This window comes from Armigeres subalbatus, chromosome 2 (genome assembly GCF_024139115.2).
Source record: "Armigeres subalbatus isolate Guangzhou_Male chromosome 2, GZ_Asu_2, whole genome shotgun sequence".
NCBI lineage: Eukaryota > Metazoa > Arthropoda > Insecta > Diptera > Culicidae > Armigeres > Armigeres subalbatus.
Genome location: NC_085140.1, coordinates 409815691 through 409836912, shown reverse-complemented (window position 1 = coordinate 409836912; position 21222 = coordinate 409815691). Strand labels below are relative to the sequence as shown.

The 21222-nt window shown below is 36.8% G+C and overlaps 1 protein-coding gene across 4 annotated transcripts in view; it reads left to right on the top strand.

Moving 5' to 3' along the window:
• The window catches only part of LOC134213370 (protein timeless), an 85191-nt gene that overhangs the window by 25700 nt on the left and 38269 nt on the right, over positions 1 to 21222 (top strand). For all 4 annotated transcript variants that reach the window (XM_062692379.1, XM_062692380.1, XM_062692377.1 and 1 more), the window contains exon 2: positions 16658 to 17377. The gene's annotated coding sequence lies outside the window, so the exon portion shown is untranslated. The remainder of the gene's footprint in view (positions 1 to 16657; positions 17378 to 21222) is intronic.

The window sequence follows — 21222 nt, the reverse complement described above, 5'->3', positions numbered from 1 at the left end:
TTTCTATGTCTCTTCTTTCATCGAATAACTCTGCTCCGGGATGCGATAACATCAAATTCAATCTTCTGAAAAACCTCCCAGATATCGCAAAGACGATTACTTGACCTGTACAACTGTGTAATAGAGTACCACATTGAGCCACCTGAATCCCGACAGGTCAAAGTAATAGCGATTCAAAAGCCTGGAACCCAGCGTCTAATCACAATTCATACCGACCGATTGCCATGCTATCATGCATGAGAAAATTATTGGAGAAAATGATCCTTTCAAGAGTCGACCATTGGGTCGAAGAAAATACATTGCTTTCAAATACTCAGTTTGGATTTAGAAAAGGGAAAGGAACAAACGATTGTCTAGCGTTGCTTTCTTCAGATATACAACTGGCCTTTGCGCACAAGGAGCAATTGGCTTCAGTATTTTTGGACATTAAGGGCGCTTTTGATTCAGTTTCCATAGAAGTACTGTCAGACAATCTGCACAGTAATGGATTACCCGTTATTTTGAATAATTTCTTGTACAATTTGTTGTCAGAAAAACAAATGAACTTCACACTCGGCACTCTGACAACTTCCAGAACTAGTTACATGGGCCTTCCCAAGGTTCATGTTTAAGTCCTGCTTTATAATTTCTATGTCAAAGATATTGACAATTGTTTGGAAGGACAATGCACGCTCAGACAACTTGCAGATGATGCCGTGGTCTCTCTAAGAGGTCCATGTGCAGCTGTCTTGCAAGGACCATTGCAAAGTACCCTGGATAATCTGACTGTTTGGGCCAGACATTTAGGGATCGAGTTTTCACCGCAAAAAACTCAGTTGGTTGTGTTTACTAAGAAGCGGTATCCTGCTCAACTGAAACTCAAGCTGTTGAATGATGACATCAACCAATCTTTATCTTCTAAATACCTTGGGGTCGTGTTTGATTCCAAATGTACCTGGAAACTCCACATTGATTATTTGATACAAAAATGCCGGAAAAGGATCAATTTTCTACGTTCTATCTCCGGAACATGGTGGGGTGCTCACTCGGAAGACCTTATCAAACTCTATAGAACGACTATTCTCTCTGTTTTAGAGTATGGCTCCTTCTGCTTCCTCTCAGCAGCTGATTGCCACCTGATCAAATTGGAACGAATTCAGTATCGTTGTTTGCGTATTGCCCTTGGCTGCATGCATTCAACGCATAACATGAGCCTGGAGGTGCTTGCTGGAGTCACTCCTTTAAAGCACCGTTACTGGGAGCTCTCGCTTAGAATACTCATCAAATGTGGAACAAGTAACACACTTGTTCTAGATAACTTCGATAATATGCTTGAACTAACTTGTCGTTCAAGATTCCTTAGAGTTTATCTCAACTACATATCATCAGATCTTTGTCTTCTGTGTTATAATCCCCCTCGAGTTCACTTCACCAACGACAGTTCCTCAATTGTATACGATCTATCCATGAAACATGCTATTCAAGGAATACCAGATCACCTTCGACACATATCTATTCCCCCTCTTTTTTCCGAAAAATATGGACATGTCAATTGCAACAACAGATATTTCACTGATGGTTCTCGCATCAACGGATCCACTGGCTTCGGTGTTTTCAATGTAACTTCAACCACCTTCCAAAAACTTCAGGAACCGTGTTCGGTTTATGTTGCTGAGCTGGCAGCAATTAACTTCGCTTTGGGGATAATTTCCAATCAGCCCGTAGACCATTATTTCATCTTCTCGGATAGTCTTAGTTCTATCGAGGCACTCCGGTCGATGAAACCTGTTAAGCACGCATCTTACTTTCTTACAAACATAAGAGAGCAGATGCGTGTTTTGGTCGAAAGATCATTCAAGATTACCTTTGTTTGGGTCCCATCTCACTGCTCAATCTACGGCAATGAGAAGGCAGACTCGCTGGCAAAGGTGGGCGCACAGGAAGGTGAGGTTTATGATAGACAATTCTCGAGTAACGAGTTTTTACCATTAGTCCGTCAGAGAACTCTTCAAAGTTGGCAAAGGAATTGGACACACAATGAACTCGGACGGTGGCTATTTTCCATAGTTCCAAAAGTTTCTGGGCGAGCGTGGTTCAGAGGTGAGGACTTAAGTCGAGGCTTCATTCGCGTGATGTCAAGACTTATGTCCAATCACTATTCACTAAACGCACATCTGTACAGAATAAACCTTGTCGATAGCAACTTATGTAGGTGCGGAGCCGGTTATGATGACATCGATCACGTAGTTTGGTTCTGCTCGGAAAATGACGCCTCCAGAGAGCGACTATTGGATACCCTAGTGGCCCGAGGTAAACAACCCTTCAGGGAAATTCGAGGTGTTTTGGGGGATCGTGATGCGGTCTATATGCAGGCCATTTATAGTTTCATTTGTGATTCTGACATCAAAATCTAATTTTTTTTTCTTCCGTCAAAGTTTTTTTTTTGTACTGTCTCTGTCTCTATGTTCCGTAGATCTCCGTTACTCAGGCCATCCGGAAGAAGCTCCCAGTAGAACCAATCCTCGAGCACGACGACACGCCACATCGTCCCTTACGCCAAATGCCCGGATGAGCAGCCGAAATTCCTTGATTCCGAATCCTAAGCCTCGTCCATCCTTTAATATTGTAAACTAACCTCGAGTCACCACGAGTACGCTGGCTCCTATCCCTCTCTTACTAACTAAAAAAATGACATTGATTGTATATATCACAAAGAAATATGGCTCCGTAAAGTGTTATACACGCCTGAGCCTACCAAATAAACGAACTTGAAAAAAAAAAAAAAACGATGCCGACCATTTCTTTATAGTCAATTAAGATAAGGGGAGGAAAATTAGTTCGCGACTCATTGCTACAAGAGACCGACGAATCCTCTGCATCTTCAGTGCATTGGAAAGGAATAGTATGTTAGTTGGGAAGGAATTATATTGGAAATTTCTTTTGAACGACGCGACGTCATATTCATGATGATTCGATAATGGAAAAGCAACGCGTGTCTAAAGTATTTTCTCGAAAACTGATTCGATATCTTAACTACTTTGCAACGACTAAAACACGCACTGCACTCGCTTGCTCGATGGCTATTGAAAACTATTGAAGGTCGCGCTTGTTTCGACCGGAGCAAAGCGCAATACATACACAATACATACGTTTTCGCAACGACTGACGTGGCCGGCGCCATTATTGACTGAAAATGTTTGAGTTTCCGATACGTGTACATTGAGAAGAAGTAGCTAATCCTAAGCCCAATTTATTTGGATATCTGTTTAATTTCGCAAGTTCTAGTCAATCACGGAGTAGCAACTACGAATTGCACGGTCGTAATGCTTCATCTTCTTTTTGCTTTTTGGGGCCTCTTCCCCTACTACGCGTCTCCAAGCATTGTCCATACAAGAATGCTGATACGCCGATGCGTGATGCATTATTCCCTGAGAGCTGTCAGCAAAAAAACGTTTTGCCTCATGAATTTTCCGGCAACCAAATTTCACCCCTTTTTTGAAATGTGAATATTATCAATATAGGGTAAAACGACCTATTATGGAGGGGTTAAGCACCGTGTCAAAACAAAATTCATTACAAAAATTCTTCAAAAATAACCTGTTGGTCGATTTCCACATTGTAGTAGTTGAATAGGATGCTCGTTAACTATAGTTTCGTAAATATTACGTCAATTGTGCTAAACTTATGTTGTTTTGTTTTTATCACAATAGATTCAAACTACCGCAACAATAGGACGCAGTTGCCTATCGTTGCGATATTTGTTGAAGGTCAGTCCTATTGTTGCGGTATTGCATATAATTCTTATGGAGAGCGATACCGCAACAATAGGACCTTAGCACTACCGCAATAATAGGCTCAAAGGATTCAAATTTTTAACGAAAAATGTTGATTTTTCATCATTTTGAACGGAATTTTGTCAAACAAAAGCTGTGCTAGTTGTTAATCCGAAGAATTTTAGCGTACCCACAATTGTTTTCAATGGTGTTATATCCAGAATGGACTATTTTAACACTACCGCAACATTAGGGCATACCACAACGATAGGACGTTTTACCCTATTTGAGATTTCCTGCAATTTTAAAATGACATCAGCTAGTTATTTTGCTTAACTGTTGGATGAAGCAAAAAAAAACAAGAAAATCGGTTCAATCAAAGGTAATTGCCTATTTCCGGGGATTAAACCACCCGACTTGGACGTTAATTTACAATGTTATGAAAACTCATATGTGAATATGTACGTTATGTGGAAGATATTGGTTTGGAAAATGTATAAGAGGTAATCACTTTCCCTTCGATGGGACTCGAACCCATGACCCTACAGTACGCTAGACTGGTGCTTTAACCAACTAAGCTACGAAGGACCTCCGTCGGCCTTCGCAACCTAGCGGCTACTGAACGAGCTCGAGATTCCCAAATTGGACGCATAGTCAAATCACTCGCAATCCATTTCTCAAGCCAACACTTCCACATGTGTATTGTACACGTCCACATTAGAGGAGCGTGAGTATTTAGAAAATCGTTATAGCTAAGACATCACAACAATCGTAGCTTAGCTAGAGCATATTGCACCCCACTCCTATTCACTTAATGGTCTACAGGCTAATCGGAAATTATCCCCAAAGCAAAGTTAATTACTGTCAATATATATATAATCCAATTCATCTACACTTTTCCGCTTTGGAATAAGTTTTATCACATCATAAAACGTTGTAATTGTAGTGAAGTAACCAAGGAAATGTGATATCATCAGCCGTACATCGTTTTCGGATGCATAATTATTAATGTTAGATAAATACCGCGCGAGCTTCTCGGCAAATTGTGAAGAGCAAGTTACACCAACCAGCGGATGGCAGATTTCAATACAGTTCTACCTAAGAACCTTGAAGAAACTGTATAATAATTTGGCATATACAGTTTTTGTAAGATTTTAATACAACCATTGTAAGGAAATCTCACAATCTTCTTTTCTTTTTTTTATATAAAAGAAAGTTGGAATTTGTACGACCGCGCATCACTCAAGAATAGACAGCCCAATTTCTGCTAATTCATATTCGTTTTCTTCTTCTTTTTACAAGAAAAATGTTATGATGAAATTGGAATGCTTTTCAAATCAATACACAATCTTTTCGATGAAATGGTTTTTCGTACAATTTGCATGGAATTTTAAAATTTTGATCATCTTCTTCTCTTCTTCTATATATTGTAATAAAATCACCCACTAATACGACTATGGGACAGTGTCGGCACACAGTGGCTTGATGAGTGTGAGAGCTCTGCCCCACTCACTATATACACATAGCTTGGGATATCATTTTTGAGCATTGAAAACGACACTCTTAAGGCGTAACATAACTCGCCGGGAGTTTGATGGTGTTACTCACTCATAGGTGGAGTCACGAGTCGAAATTGGGGTAAGCACCAATATCATGAGCATAGCTGTCAAAAATCGGCTATGTTGGTTGACTCATAAGCGATTTTTGATGCTTCGGCTCCATCGGAAATCGGAAAAATTCTTTAAAAGGCTGGTCCTAATAGGACCAAGCCTTTTTTGCCTGGAAAATTCATAGTGAATAGTAGTGCGCGTTAAATTCAAGATTTTGTAGAAGGTTATTGTAAAGTCTTTGTTGTGGAAGTGCTAAATAATAAGTGTAATTGTTTCTTTGTTTTATAGGCGATCAAAAGACCCAGTGTTAGTACGGGTTTATAAATTAGCTAGCAGTAAGCGTTAGTTTTTTACTAATTGGTTAGTAACACATGTTGTGTTAGTTCTTAAACCTATTGTTAAAAATATCATGCAACCTAAAACTAAACTAAAGTTTATACAAATATAGATAAATCACCAAACGGTTATAGAAAAAATCGAACCTCAAAAACTGTGACACCGTAAAAAAGAGTGTAAAAGAAAAAGGTAATTAATGCTAGTGTTGCTATGTGAGGCTTAAATTGACAATATATGACGTCACAGGGGACTAATGCAGGGGGCAGCGGGCCTTTTTCTTTATTCTTTTGGCAGTTAACAAGTGAGCCAACGGTCAAGAAGGCAAAGAAACCGGCAGTGGCCGAGAACGAGCGTGCATCCAGGCCAGGGATCCAGAAAACCGGTACTGGAGTCCCAGGGTGTACGGGCACACCTCAAGCAACACAGCTTGTCAGAACTCTGAAATCTCAACTTATTTAGTACTAGGGTATCTGTTCCTATATCAATAACAATAAGGCAATGCGCATATGAAATGCATTGATTTCTCACCCAATAATCAAGAAACATGTGAATAATTATGCTCGGCTCAAGTAATTTTTAATTGAAAACAATTTGGTAACTTCAAAAATGAAATTTTCATCACATTATAGAAGTATTTAGCTAAAAAATATCATTACCGCCATGCACCTATTTCAATAACATTCAAAAACAGTTAATCCTATGCCTGTACCTATATCAATAATACTGTTTCCAACATAAAATACGCACACTATTACATGTATGTATACGTAACGATATGATTGCAGTGATGCCGAATTCTTCAATATTTTGTATTTGAGTTGAAATATAATTACAAAATTGTTGTTTTTGTTGCAGTTTTCCATCTTATCAGTTCAATTTTGTGTTTGTCATAATTTATTTTTTCGATATAATTTATTTTACAAACATAAGAGTTGAATTTCACAGTGAAAGTTCATTCAAGCATTTTTTAAATAAAAATGTTGGTCGGCAACCCTTGCAGATACTGCCAGCCATGTAAACAGTTTGGAATACGGACAAGGATAATTGAGACGTTGTTCGAAAGAAACCTATATCAAACTATAGGAAATCGCGTTGGTTTTTAAAATATAATTATATTCATAGTGAAAATGTGATGTGCTTTATGTGCTGTGAAGTGAATTTTGAAGGGATAGAATTGTTTTAGCCCGAAATTGAGTGGAAAACAACGGCGTGAAGACAGATGAATCTGCTAGTAGTAGCAATCGAGCAGTGCATCAAACCATCAGTTCAAAGGTAGGAAAATGCAAATAAAAGTGCTTTCTAATTTTATCTTTGAATAATTTGATTCTTGTGAATTAAAACATTACTCAAACAAAATCTTAAATAATATTCCAAACATTCAAGAATGTGTTTCATCCATTATTGTGTACATACGATGTGAGAAATTGTAAATAAATTGTTTTTTTATTTGGTTTATCGACGGTTGGGATTAATATACGGGCTGTTATTAATATGGGAACAGATACCCTACCTATGGGAGCATAATTCTGTTTTCAATATCCTATATACAACTACAATAAAACGGAAAAAGCGCAAGAGGTGGAGTCAATATATAACATCTTCCGTGTTATATTGGGTCTCTTTTTGGAACAAAAATACAACGATGTTATAACACCCAATTCAACTAGCAAAAACCGAGCTGTCAAGTTGTGTTTTGTTTTCGAATAATTTACTTTTACTATTTGATACATATTTACGAAAACCCCATACATGTTTTTCGTTGAAGGTAATAATAAAAATCGAAATCATTTTATTAATTATAGGTGATAATACAAACTGCTTAATGCAAATCAAGCTGCCATTCCGAATTTGTGGTACAACTTTCTGGAGTACTTCTGGAAAATTCATGCGCCATTTATAGTCACCAGAAATGGTAGTGAGTGTATAAAAACCGGCATAAATTGAAATTAAAATCATGCATTTTATCTGTCTATTTTTTTTTACTTCGCCATTTCCATTACATCGGTTCGCATAATTTTTAAAACCCCTACGAAACCTGTAGTATTAATCGATTGAATCAAGACCGCATTTCATTTGTTTTTTTCATACTTGATTGGTCAAAACATTAGAAGGAGAGTGAGATTTTAAAATCATCAACTAAATCTGGAAACCTACAGACTGAAGTGGACCACACTTATATAAAAAGAATCACAATCATTTTTGAAGGCTTAGACCTGAAATCATTCGTGGTCTCTTCGTTATAATGTGAATATTGTGAATGACACTAACGAGCGGCATAAAATGAATACAGCACTAGTAGAGATAGAAGACTGGGTGGGGTTAATCTCTTCATATATTTAGTCAGCTTCCCATATAAGCTTCATGCTCGTTGATCCCAATTAGACTTGAAGGATCTTGCTGAATTTATGACAGCAAAAAAAATTTCTAACCGTTCTGAAATATTCAATCACTTTCATGAGACAACCATCTTTTGAATAACTTAGCATACCGGAAAATCGCTGCGTCTGTTATCAACCCTGTAAATTGTTATTTTCAGACAACCAAAATCATACGACATAAAATGATGTACACATTGCATAAGTTGATTGTTGCATGCATATACCTATTTAATCATTATTCGACTTGTACAAATTGACGTTATTTTTAACATGTTCAGAACTCGCAATTTAAAAATGGATAAAAGAATTATTTTATTTTTGTTCACCGATGTAATCCACATCTGTCAAACAACGCTATTTCTAAAATATACTCTTTCAATTCTTATATAAAACGCATGTACAACATGCCCCGTAGCCAAAATATACGAGTTCGTTGTGAAACAGTTGTAATGAAGATTTATTAAAAATATGCATTTTAAATAAGTTTCGAAGGTTACAAATGAAAACAATAACAATAACTTAGAATTTATATAGTCACGATCATTCCGACTTGTATCTAGCTTTGGCAAATCATTCAATATATATTGATTGTAGTCAAATAAATCAATGGAAACGAATATATTTTGATCATAGCAAAAGCAGACCTATAGCAAGAATTGATTTTGCAGCTTCAATGAATACAACAATGTTGGCCGCAGGAGGACTGTTCCCAAGAAATTTTGCACATTGCTTGAAGAGGTTCAAAGGATTAACGCAAGCCCAGGAATAGTAGTAGTCAAAGCCCAACAAGAACATAGGTGAATGTGAATCGTTTTATTTATAATCATGGATGATTTTAAAATATTGATAGCTCACACTACTGATAGCCATTTGTGTGTGTCATTTCTAATGTTGTATTCAAGTATCCAAGGAGCTTATATGTAACAAACTCAGTTATGGTTTTAAACTGGTTATAAACAAATATTATAAATATGACAGCCATGAATTGTAACTCATGAAACATGAGACAATCAGAACCGAAGTATAACTGTTCAAAAACACTATGTTACAGAGAAAACTCAATTACAATTTATATAAAACTTTTTTTTTATTTTTCTAATACGATAAAGTTGCAGGTGCTACTTGGGACATTGGTTCAAAAGCTCCCAAATCGTGCGTTTTTTAGTTTTCGACCTGAAAACTACAGTTTAGAGTCATGATGTCTTCAGAAGAGTTGAAGGATATTACTTGGGCTTTCTTTTGATAAGAAAACATCAATCATCTATGCACCTTAAAGGGCGGTGTGAAATAAAAAATTTACGAAGATGTACAAAAGCAGTGGTTGTCCTCTGCAATGTTATAAAGAATGTGAATTGGAACATCTTTTCTGAAGACACCATTTTGGAATAACGGTTTTGTAACGAGTTAGAGCACGTTTTGTATGAATGACCCCCAAAAATCATATTTTGAGCATAACTTTTTTGAAAATGATTTTAGCAGTATGGTTTGTTCTAGAAAGTTGTGCATAATGACAAAAAACATGTTTGTCTAGAAGACTACTTTGATCTATCTTGAAACCTGTCAAAGTTATTGAGAAATCTTTAGAAAAAATAGTCAATTTTCACATCAAAACACCATAAAAAGCGGCAAGAGGCGGCAAGCCAAACAGCCACCATCTGAAAGATTCGGTTTAAAGCTACCGAATGCACAATGTGTTGTGTTGTTCCGCCGTGTTCCACTATTATTTTGAATCAACTTAAAAAAGTCCTTAATGTACGTGTTTAAAGACAATGTTGTGATTCATTTAGAAATGGGCGTTTTTCGGAAAAATGTCGATACTGCCGGATCAATGTTTTTATTGTCGAAATATCGGCGTTAAAACACCGACATTCCGATATATCGATACGTCCGAAAAATTTAAAGGACGAGCAAAAAAAATGAAGACTATAAGTTTTTCATTTTAGATCATCGAATCACACATAAAAGTTTCCCTGTTTTTACGTGGGCAATTTTCATTTCAGGGTATCAAAAAATCTGAACGTAAATCGGTCCCTATGAGCCTTATGTTCGATCGGAACAAGGTCGACCGAACAAGACACAAAATGAACCACGGACTTTCAGGGCGCAGAAGAAGATAGAAATAAGTGAATAACATGCTCCATATGTCCGAATATGACCCCAAAAGTTATACGATAAACTTTTGTGTTATGCAGCCTGATGATGCAATCGCTCACCCCGGCAAGCCGAATATACATCTGCATCCGCCACGAGTTCATGCGGAATTTGTTGGAACTTTTGGGTTCGTGGATTGCAAAACAAATCTTAAAAAAAATCTTTAGAACTACGCGTTTTTAAATAATTTGTTTGGTTTCCTGGAGATATGCAACGGACCTTGTAGTCCCATGAGAATTTCTAAATCTTCGTATGGGATTCAAATAAAATCCAGAACGGCCAAACTTTCACAAAGATTGCAGAAAATTTATCAATAATGTACATTACGCGGAAGATTATAAAATTAAAAAGTTCAGAGCGCGTCTGTCGATGGTTTAGTGATATATATTACGAGACTTAGATGGATCAATCGAGTCCAACTTCAAAGTGGGTGTCGTCGATGGTCGGAATAGCCATTCTATATTGGACGGGAAAAATTCAACTCTTGAGTGGTTTGGTAGGCAAGTTTTTTAGCCTTTTTGTCATTTGTTAGCTTCGACAATTAAATTTGTCGAAGATACGAGAGCATTGTTAATACAACTTTTGGTATCCATAGGATATTGATATTTCCAATGCTCTCGAATCTTTGACAAATTCAATTGTCGAAACCAGCAGCATTGCAATTCCTAAATGTAAAATTAAATTCAATTTCATTATTATGGACGACGACCTTCAGCTACTAATCCGTCTTAGAAATGTGAGGCATAGGCAATACCAAAGAACTCTTGGAAGAAATTATGAGAGAATTCTTGGGGGAACATCCAAATAAATTCTTGAAGAAATTTGAGAATGTCGGAAATTCCTTTTGAAAATTTCGTTCGAAATTCTTTCGGAAATCTGCAGAATTTTTTTTGAAATTTTGTGTTATAATGTTGAAAAGTTTTCTTGGGAACATTCTGTCGGACTTCTTGGAGGACATTCGAACAAAATGTCGCAATTACAGTCAAGCCATGATCATACTTCTTTGAATATCTTCAGGACTTCCAGGGTTTAGATGATTTCGCAAAAACATTCCAAAGAATTCCTAGGGACTTTTTGAATACAATACTAAAGAATTTATAGATGATAAAATTTAATTGCATTTGCAATTGCAATTGCAATTTTGTAATATCTGAAAAAGCCTGACATTTTTTAAAAAACAATTTATCGTTTAACTAATGAACCCTTCCAATTATAGTTCTTACTACTGACGCTAAATTCTAAAGTAACCAATTACGCAAAAAATGCTGGTGCCCCACCATTACCAGAAGTCTGGCGCTGCCAATGAATTATCATATTTCATTTATTAGCTTTCCATAAAACAGATTCACCCTACATGCCCTTTTGGCAGTGACTATTTTTACGCAGTATTTATTCTAATATTAGATAAACGGTAAAAATATAAAAGTCACACACTTATAGGGCTTGGTCTATTTCAGGAAGGGATAGTTTAATTAGTTTTCAAAAGAAAAGTAGAACAATAAACATTTTTGCCTTTGAATAAATTATTCAGAGAGAGCTCACGCTACTAATGAATGGAGTGGCTTCACGTTCACGTGTTTTATGGCAACTTTTCAGACAGTGGAAAAAAATGAAATGCTGTAGCTTTATAACAGAGTTTACGATGATTTTTAGCGGCCATCCTTGTTCAGATGGCAGGAAAATCCCACGAGTTAGGTTGGCGGGAAAAGTGCACAACAAGTTCGCAGTGTGGGGTGCATTAGGTTGGAGGAATGTGACCGCAAACATAGTATTGTTGCGTTGAATTGTTGATTAAGTGTTATTGGTCTAGATTTAAACTGACAAAATTAATCAACCTTGTGCAAATATTCTAATGCTCCGTTTATACTGCCACTGCCATGAGCCACATACTCGTTTGATATATGGGGCAAAACGAATAAGGGAGGATATCCAAATTGTGTCACATGTATTTTATACTGAGTACATACAAGGGACTACAACTTTTATTTGGCATCAGCTAGCTTAAGGGTACGATGGGCAGGACATGTTGCAATAATGCCGGACAGCAACCCTGCAAAGATGGTGTTCGCTTCCGATCCGGTAGGTACGAGACGGCGTGGAGCGCAACGAGCGAGATGGGCAGACCAGGTGCAGAACAACTTGGCGAGCGTGGGGCGTATCCGAGGATGGAGAGATGCGGCCTCGAACCGTGCATTGTGGCGTCAAATTGTTGATTCAGTGTTATCTGTTTAGATGTTAACTAAATAAATGAAAATGAATAGCTACTTTTTTAAATGTTGTCGACAATGTAATTGGATAGCCCCCTCATGACATTCGAATATAAAAATGGTAATTTGGCTATGAAACCTTACAGTTCGTGCAGCTAATTTTTGTTTAATATTTCTAATCACTAAGAATCGACATCCTTGCCATCCTTTTCTACCCATGTCATCCTACGCTTTCTCAATCGAGCAGTGCCCTATCAATTAAGAGATTTTTCTTAAAATTTAGACTGGGTATATTTATATAACTAACAGTAGAGGAAATAATGAAAAAGTTGGAAGCACGTATTTATTATTCCCTTTTTAACATGTATCACTAGGCTGACCAGATCATTTCGGTGGAAATGTGACAAACGCACTTGCAAAACAGGACATGTCAAAAACCTTGTGACAAAATTCAAGAGCTGTGGAGTTTTCAAAATTTAGAGGCCTAATTTCTATTTTCCGTGTAAGAAGTTAGAGAAAAGTTTTAGAGTGAATTTTTCACCACCATAACCTTCTAGTACCTTAACTGACCTTCTGAGCACCTCCACTGGAGTCCTCATCCCTATTCTTATTAAAGCGCTCCCTCCCGAGTGCTATTTTAGAATAGCGCCCCATCTTCCACGGGTGGTTTCTTTTTTAGGTATAGCAACTTTCTAAACATATTGAGTTCTCACCGGGCGTTGCTAAAAGTAGTCATCTTTTTCTTCAATTTGGCTCTACATTCCAGCTGGAACTTGGCTAGCTGCTCAACTCAGTATTCTATTAGCATTTCCTCTGATATTAATTGAAAGCTTTTCTGTGCTCACCATTGCATGAATATGTGTTTTATGTGACAACTACGCCCAAGGAGCCCACTCGAAAACATCCTTGACCGAAACAGGAATAGAACTCGTCATCTTCTGGATTTCCTTACTCCTGGAAATTTCCTTCGGGGATTCATACTTGCCGTTGAAGAAATTCCTCCTGAGATTCCTACCAGTTTTCCTACAGGAATCTCTTGACAAAGATGCAGGAATGCCCTACCACATTTTTTTTTCTCTGAAGGATATCCCAGAGAACATTTTTATAACAACATTCGAAAGAATCTGGAAAATTTCTCAAAATAGAAACCCTGTATTGAAATTTAACAATCCAGTATGAGGCGCTATATTTAGAAACTCACGACTAATTTTGAGTTGCGTTCTTATTTTACATTCCTGTTTAGACTTTAGATTACCTCCGGTGTAAAAGTGGGTCCCTATAAAGGGCCCGGAAATAGCGATTGGGACCCAAATGGGGACTCCCGTGGAGGTGCTCTAGCATTGAGTCAGTTGTGGAAAAATTCTGAACAACAAATATTTTACTTTTCAAAGAGGCGTGGACAGAAAACACGAAAGAATAAAAAAATAATATTTCAGAAAAAAATTACATTAAACATGCATTAAGGTCTAAGGATTTTATTACTGACCAATATCAAAAACTTTCCTATTCTGAACAATTGAAGATAACAAAAAATACTCAAAGTATCCTTCCTAAAGGCTGGTTTACAGTTCGGAAATCGTGTCACGGGAGTTGGTTCCTTATGCATTTTTCAAGGGGGGAGTTTCCTTTTCCTAGCCCAAATCCCCTAAATCCCGTATACAGGGCGGACTCGATTATTCGGAGTGTTGAAAAAAAATTCACTCCGGATAATCGAACCCTTCGGACAATCGAGCCATTTTTTTGTTTTTGCTTGTTATAAAAAAAATCAGAATATTTTTAAGACATTAACAGAAGATTTTTTTTATTTTTGTCGGAAAAATCTAATCCTTACGAAATTATTTCAAGTTTTTAAAATTTTTGACGGGAGATACTTTTGAGTTTTTTTTTTCCCAGAGCGGATTTTATAGAATCTCCACACAAAAAAATTGTATTTCTAAGGGATTTTAAATTTCCACGGGAAAGTGTTCCAAATTTCTAAGGGAAATAGTTTAGATATTCTCCAGAATTTCCACAGACATGTTCTCGAAATATCTGCGGAAAAGGAGTGTTCACGAGTAATTCTTTAAAATTATTACAAGATTTTTTTTGTAGAATTTCTAGAAAAAGAATTCCCCGGGTATTAAGTATCCGCTTAAAATTGTTCAATGTGTAGATTTCAACTAGAAATTATTTGGATTTCATTGGAAAATTGCTCAGAATTTCCTTCAGTTGTTTCACAGGAATCTTTTCGGAATTTCTATAGGAATTTTACTTGTTCGGAATTTCCAGTATGAGTGTTTCGGAAATTCCACTATTTTTTATCGGAACTTCTACGTGAAATTTTTAGATATCATGAAAACTGCATTTCAACTGGATTTTTGTATCGAAAATTTGAAGGATTTTTGAATTTCTACGGAAAGTTCTTCTTAGTCCATAATGGAACGTACACACGGTCAAGCAGTTTGACCAACATTGACTCCACCTCTCGTTTATTCCAACATCCATCAAGTTTTACCAACAGCGGCACGAACAATCAATTTATTCGACCAACAATATCACACACGAACGACCGGAGCGCTAACTTGAGCATCAACCATAAAAAAATATATGGGGGTTTGTGCAACATCACTACAAATACTCAAACATGTTCGGCGAACCTTGACTCCACCCCCGACAACTCAAACCAAAATCAAACCGTTTTAATTTTTTCCAACCGAGCCGCCAACTGTCAAATGGTTGTTCGAACAACTTCACACACGTTCCAACAAAGCAGCAACCGAAGCGTTTTCTTGGGGGTGGAGTCAATGTTCGTCGAACTGCTTGACTGGTGTGTACGTTGCATAAGTCATTCACCGGAAATTCCATTAGGTCTTTTTTGAAAGATTGTTTGGCCAAAAGTCATTCGGCGGAGCGCCATTTGACCAAAAGCCACTTGGCCGGACTAAATTTTACCAAAACGGTATTTTTTTCTAACTTGGCTGGTTTTTCTGGTTTGGTAACTCGTGAACCGGTAATTTGGCTGAAAAAGTCATATGCCATAACAGGTTGTTTTTCCAAAACAATCGTTTGGTCGTAGATGAAAATTTCATTTGAACGAAATTGTAGTGTGTGATTTTTTTCAGCAGTGAGCACGTATGTTAGCAACGAGATTGGTGCTGTATTTCTCTGTTTTGCGATGAGATGAATATATGTCCAATGAGATGGAAAACAGAACAGTTCCCCTATGTATGAAAGATCTCTGTCGAAAATAATAAGACTCGTATTTTTTTGTATCGATCTTACGGTGGCTATTTTCAGAATAGGGTGGTCCAAAAAAACGAAGTTTCCTAAAAAAAATGATTTCAAACCTTCATAACGATTTGCAATCTTTTGGCACGAATGAGAAAAAATGTTGTTCAAGGAAAATAGTAAGTTTTAAAATGTTTAAATAAACAAAATATCTAAATGTTTTTCAACCTTTTTGGACCCCAACGGCTGTTCTTTTTTATTTTTTAAATGAAAATTCAAAGGTTTTTACACATACAGTCAAAACATTGGAAAGGTCCAACAAGCCGTTTTTGAGCGAAACTTTTTGGAAAATTACAGTTGTTTGCTTATATACGCATGGAATAGCATCACTTTAAAATGCTAATCAATTAATCGAAAGTTGTCTATATTGTAACTGATCAAACGTAATCAAATACTTCAAGAATGCATGATTGGTCTCATGGTCAATGTTCATTTTATGATTATGTGTCCGTCGAAAATACGTTGAGGAGATTACTTTTACAGAACTTTGGCAAGTTCAGATTTAATTAGTTTACCCGCAGCGCAGATGCACATCCAACTAATTCTCTGCGATACAAGATTTTTTACAAGACACGAAACAAACCGAAATATTGATTTGACAAAACCAAATATTGACCACTATTTCATGGAAAACTGAAAAACTCAGGACTTGTAAAAGTGTAGCTTAGCGATAAAATATCCAACTCCGCGATGTATTTTTGACGATCATTTTATCATAAAATCAACAGTGAAAATTATTATGTTTGGTCAGTAACAACCCTAACAATTCCACATGGGCTACGACAACTTATATGTGGCCAGATTTAGTCACTATAAAGCTTCTGCAATATTTTTTTCCTGACATGTGGATCTTTTAAAACAAAATCATCAAGCAGTTTCAATAGATTATATATTTAAAACAATTCATTTACAAGCTTATTTCTAACAAACATTTTCTATTATATTTTCTTTTGCAGACCAGACCCCAAAGGATCGAATGCTAGTTTCGTAGCCACAATTAAGTTTTGCTGCTGATTCAAAACTGGACCAGGATATAGAATATTGAACAATAATCGAATGCATGTGTCTTTAGTATACTTGGGGTTATTGAATGCTTAAAAAAGAAAACAGGATTGGATACCGTTTAACAAATTTTGTAAAAAATGGATGACATTATGGAATTTTGCTTCATTACAGAAATTGCAAAGCTATCCATATATGTATACATAAAAATAAATTTATGTGTTTCTTAACGATGAATGTCAGCTAGTCAGACTATATAAAGAGGGTGTTCTTCTAAGGGCGTTTTGGATACTATGAAAAATGCGCATCATTGTAACTCATATACAAGTAATGCTTACATTATACCATTGTAGTGCATTTTTTTCCAAAGAAAAAAACTCTGTCTAACAGTTCTGAGTAGCATGGAGCATATTCACTAATGCTTGAAATCCATGTTGAAATCAATATTTTGTTCCTGGCATAGATATATAGACATATGAATAAAAACTGTATAAGCAAATTGATTGAAACATTTCATGCATTACAAAAGTTTCGAAAACTATTGAACGATAGCAAATTTGTTGATCGATCCGAAAAGCTATTCAAGGACCCTAAATCGACTAAAGACATGAGCCCAATAATTGGATATAAAAAATTTGCGCTGTTTTATTTCCTCTGTCGATTTTTAATTTCAGGTAAGTTGATCTCTGCTTATAGCAATTGTATCGTAACAATAATGATAGACTTTTCAAGCTGTGCCTCTTTTTGTAAATATCTTATGTTCGAAAAAGAAAGAAGGAAGGAGAAGATAAAAATATGAAGAAAGAAAGCAGAAGGAGTAAGGGAGAAAGAAGAAGGAAAAAGGAGGAAGGAGGATGAAATAAGACAGAGGAGAAGGAAGGAGGAAAAATAAAGAGGGAAGAAAAATAAAGAGGGAATAAAGAGAGAAGGATGTAAGAATTACTTTTCGACCTTTTGTTCCTTTCAACCTTCTGTCCTTTTCGATCATCTGCCCTTTCCACATTTTGCCCCTTCGTCTTTTTGTCTTTTGACTTTTTGTCTTTCGATCTTGTGTCCCTTCTACCTTTTGTCGTTCGACCTTTTGTCCTTAACCATACCATACTACCTCGTCTTATGACAAGTAAAGACATACCACTAAAAAGATCTAAATATTTTTTTCTTGATTAATGACTTGTGAGGAAAGACACATGTTTTTCTTTTTTTTTGAAAAGATATTTAATGTTGCCATATAAAAGGTGTTTTTATGAGATATTGCGAATAAGATTCGGTTGCCGTTGGGACTTGAATCCACACTTGCGTTGCGTTACATTGTAACGGAGTATTTCGTAGACTGCATACTGATAGCTGTCATGTATATTCTTTAACTTTCTTGCCTCAATTGCTTATGGATTACTATTTGGGATTAAATAGCAACCCAATTGGAGGTCCAAAATGATGAAGCATGAAAGCTACCATTGCCGGCCACGCCTTCTCCGTTACTAGGGAAAGGAAGGAAATGATGATATGACATCTACTTAACGAGAGGCCAGCGACTCACCGACGCCCTCATAGATGTCAAGGAGTTGGATGGTTGGTAGGGAATGTAGATTAGGAATATCATCATAAGCAAATGATATAATAAGTTTGAACATACGTTGGGAGTGACCACGCTAATAAATTTATGTCAATCCGTTGTTGATTTTGCTGGGATGGGGCGAAGCTATTAAACTTGCCCTGGCTATTAAGCCTAGATTTAAGCGCCATTGTTCGCTCTCTCAAACGAGAAAGAGAAGAAAATAGGGGAACTGTTCCATTTTCCATCGCACTGAACATATATTCATCTCATCGCAAAATAAAGAAATACAGCACCAATCTCGTCGTTTCTTTTTGTTAACAAGCGTGAAAACTGGTCACTGGTGAAAAAAAAATAAAAAAATAAGAAACAAACCAAATTCCTTTTCAGTGCTTTGTTTTTGATGGGATGGAAATAGGAGCTATGGAATGAAGCGCCGAACCCCTTCATTAAATTCCCCTTCTCTCTATTTGTTTAAGTTATGTTAATATATGACCTTGGCAATAAGCGAGAACAATACATGTGATATTTTTCTTCATAATAACCATTTTATGAAAATTACAAATAATTTTTCGGAAAGTTGTGTAAAACCAAACTTTGTGAAAGAATCCCATATTACAGCAAGGGAATGGATCTAAAGTGCGGCAACACTATCAAATTTATAGCTATTGTAAAGAGCGGAGCAGAATGGATACGTTTGCGTGCGTTTTGACAGTTTCCCCATGGCAAAACTGTCAAAACGCACGCAAACGTATCCATTCTGCTCAGCTCTTAAGTGTTAGCTTGATAGCGATGAGTATATAGGGGAACTTTTCCATTTTCCATCTCACTGAACATATTTATATGAACTGGTGAAAAAAATCACAAAAATAAGAAACAAACCTAATTCCTTTTCATTGCTTTGTTTTTGATGGGATGGAAATAGGAGCTATGGGATGAAGTGGCGAACCGTTCCCCTATATATTTTTATAGCTTTAATAGAGAGGCTTGCAGCCCTAGGCTGGTTCAACTCTAGCGATAAATAGCTAAATCTTTTTAAAACATTTTATGCAATATTCTAATTTAATAGATACACACTTAACTCATTTCACCGTATTCGGTAAATTTTACCGAAATCTCAACAGCCGAACTGTTCGGTAATTATTTTACAGAATTTTTGTAATTTTTTCCATTGTTCAACTGTCAAAATCACCGAAAATCAGTTAAATTATTTACCGAACAGTTCTGCTGTTGAGATTTCGGTAAAATTTTACCGAATTCGGCGATTTATTTTAAGTGTGTACATGTATGAAGAGTACAATAATTTGTTATGTCTAGCATTAGTCGTAACAACCAGACAGACATGCACACATATCTAAACACAATAGACGGGTGTGCAGAGATGCATCTGAACATGAGAACGCGTGTTCGTGTTCAAAACGTTCTGAACACTGCACACTGTTCAAGAGCACTGACATAACTTAGCAACTTGTATCCTAGGAAAACAAATTCGAGTGACGGCATGCTACACATTTTTCGGCTAGTAACGGAACACGTGGGCATCTAACGGATAGAAATCAAGCATGCTCGTATGTTTTTGCATAGTTCCAAATCATAGGAATCTTAGTTACTATGATCGTTTTGCTTGCGTACCAACCCAGTGCACACTGAACAGTGTTCAGTTCAGAGTTCAAAACTAAAAAAACCAAGGCACGCTCGCTATTGGCTCATGTTCTGTTCAGGATGCATCTCTGCGGGTGTGTGATATACAAGTTTACAATGAGGTACGCGCGCGTTCACAGTCAGCAATAAACTAAAACTTTATTCTTTCTATTGGCCTGGCTGGACCAGCAACCAGTAGCTTTCGATAGGGTGGTCATCACATAATGATACAATAATGAAAGTGTAGTGTTTCTTAAAAACTATTTTCGAACACTAATTTAGTAAAATTGTTGAAGCATCTTACTATTAAAAATTAGGAATTATTCAAATGAGCATGAGCATGAGCATTATTACCGCACAATTCGTAGTTGCTACTCTGTGATTGACTGAACTTGCGAAATTGTACAGAGAACACAATGAATGGGGCTTGGGTTTAGCTACCCATTCTCAATGTACACGTTTCGGGAGCTCAAATATTTAATGTCAATAACGGCGCCGGCCACGTCCTGCCGGTCATATAGGAATGGAAGAATTGTTAGTCCGACTCTCGTTGCTACTAGAGACCGAGTATACCTCTGCATCTCCACGATTGTCTTGGGAAAGGATATCGTCTTAGTTACAAAGGATAATTTATCTGGATTCACTTTGGTAAGCGATGCGATCTATGGGATGGGAAATGACACTAATACGAGTTAAAAGTTAAAAAATATGCACGCCCGGTGGCATATGAAAGCTAAGGAGATTCGCGTTTTGGACGACCGCACGGAAGCGTAGCACTCTGTACTCACTTGTTCGATGGCTACAGCAAACTATTGAAGAACTCGCTTTTTTCGACCGCGCGCGACATGCGCATGAGCCACCGAACACAAAATACTTCTCTAAGAAGAAATTAAGTACTGTCCATTTAATTCCACCAGTTAATTTTTGTTATCTTTGCATTTCTTTCCCGACGACTAAAACACGCACTGTACTTACTTGTTCGATAGCTACTCTTATTACCGGCCGCGTAATGCAGAACAAATATTTCGGCCGATCGCGCGATCGTTCTGCAGTCCGAAACAAGAGAAATCACGCACTGAACTGATTTTTATTACCGGCCGCGCAATGCAGAACAAATATTTCGGCCGATCGCGTCATCGTTCTGCAGTCCGAAACAAGAGAAATCACGCACTGAACTCAAATTAGGAATTATTCAAATGCCGAAGAAATATATAGAATTAGACAAAAATATCATTTAAAACTGTACCGAACCAGCTACAACCTATTTGTGTAAACACTGTAAACAAATAATTGTATTAACAATTCAGCACACGCGTGGTCCTAGAA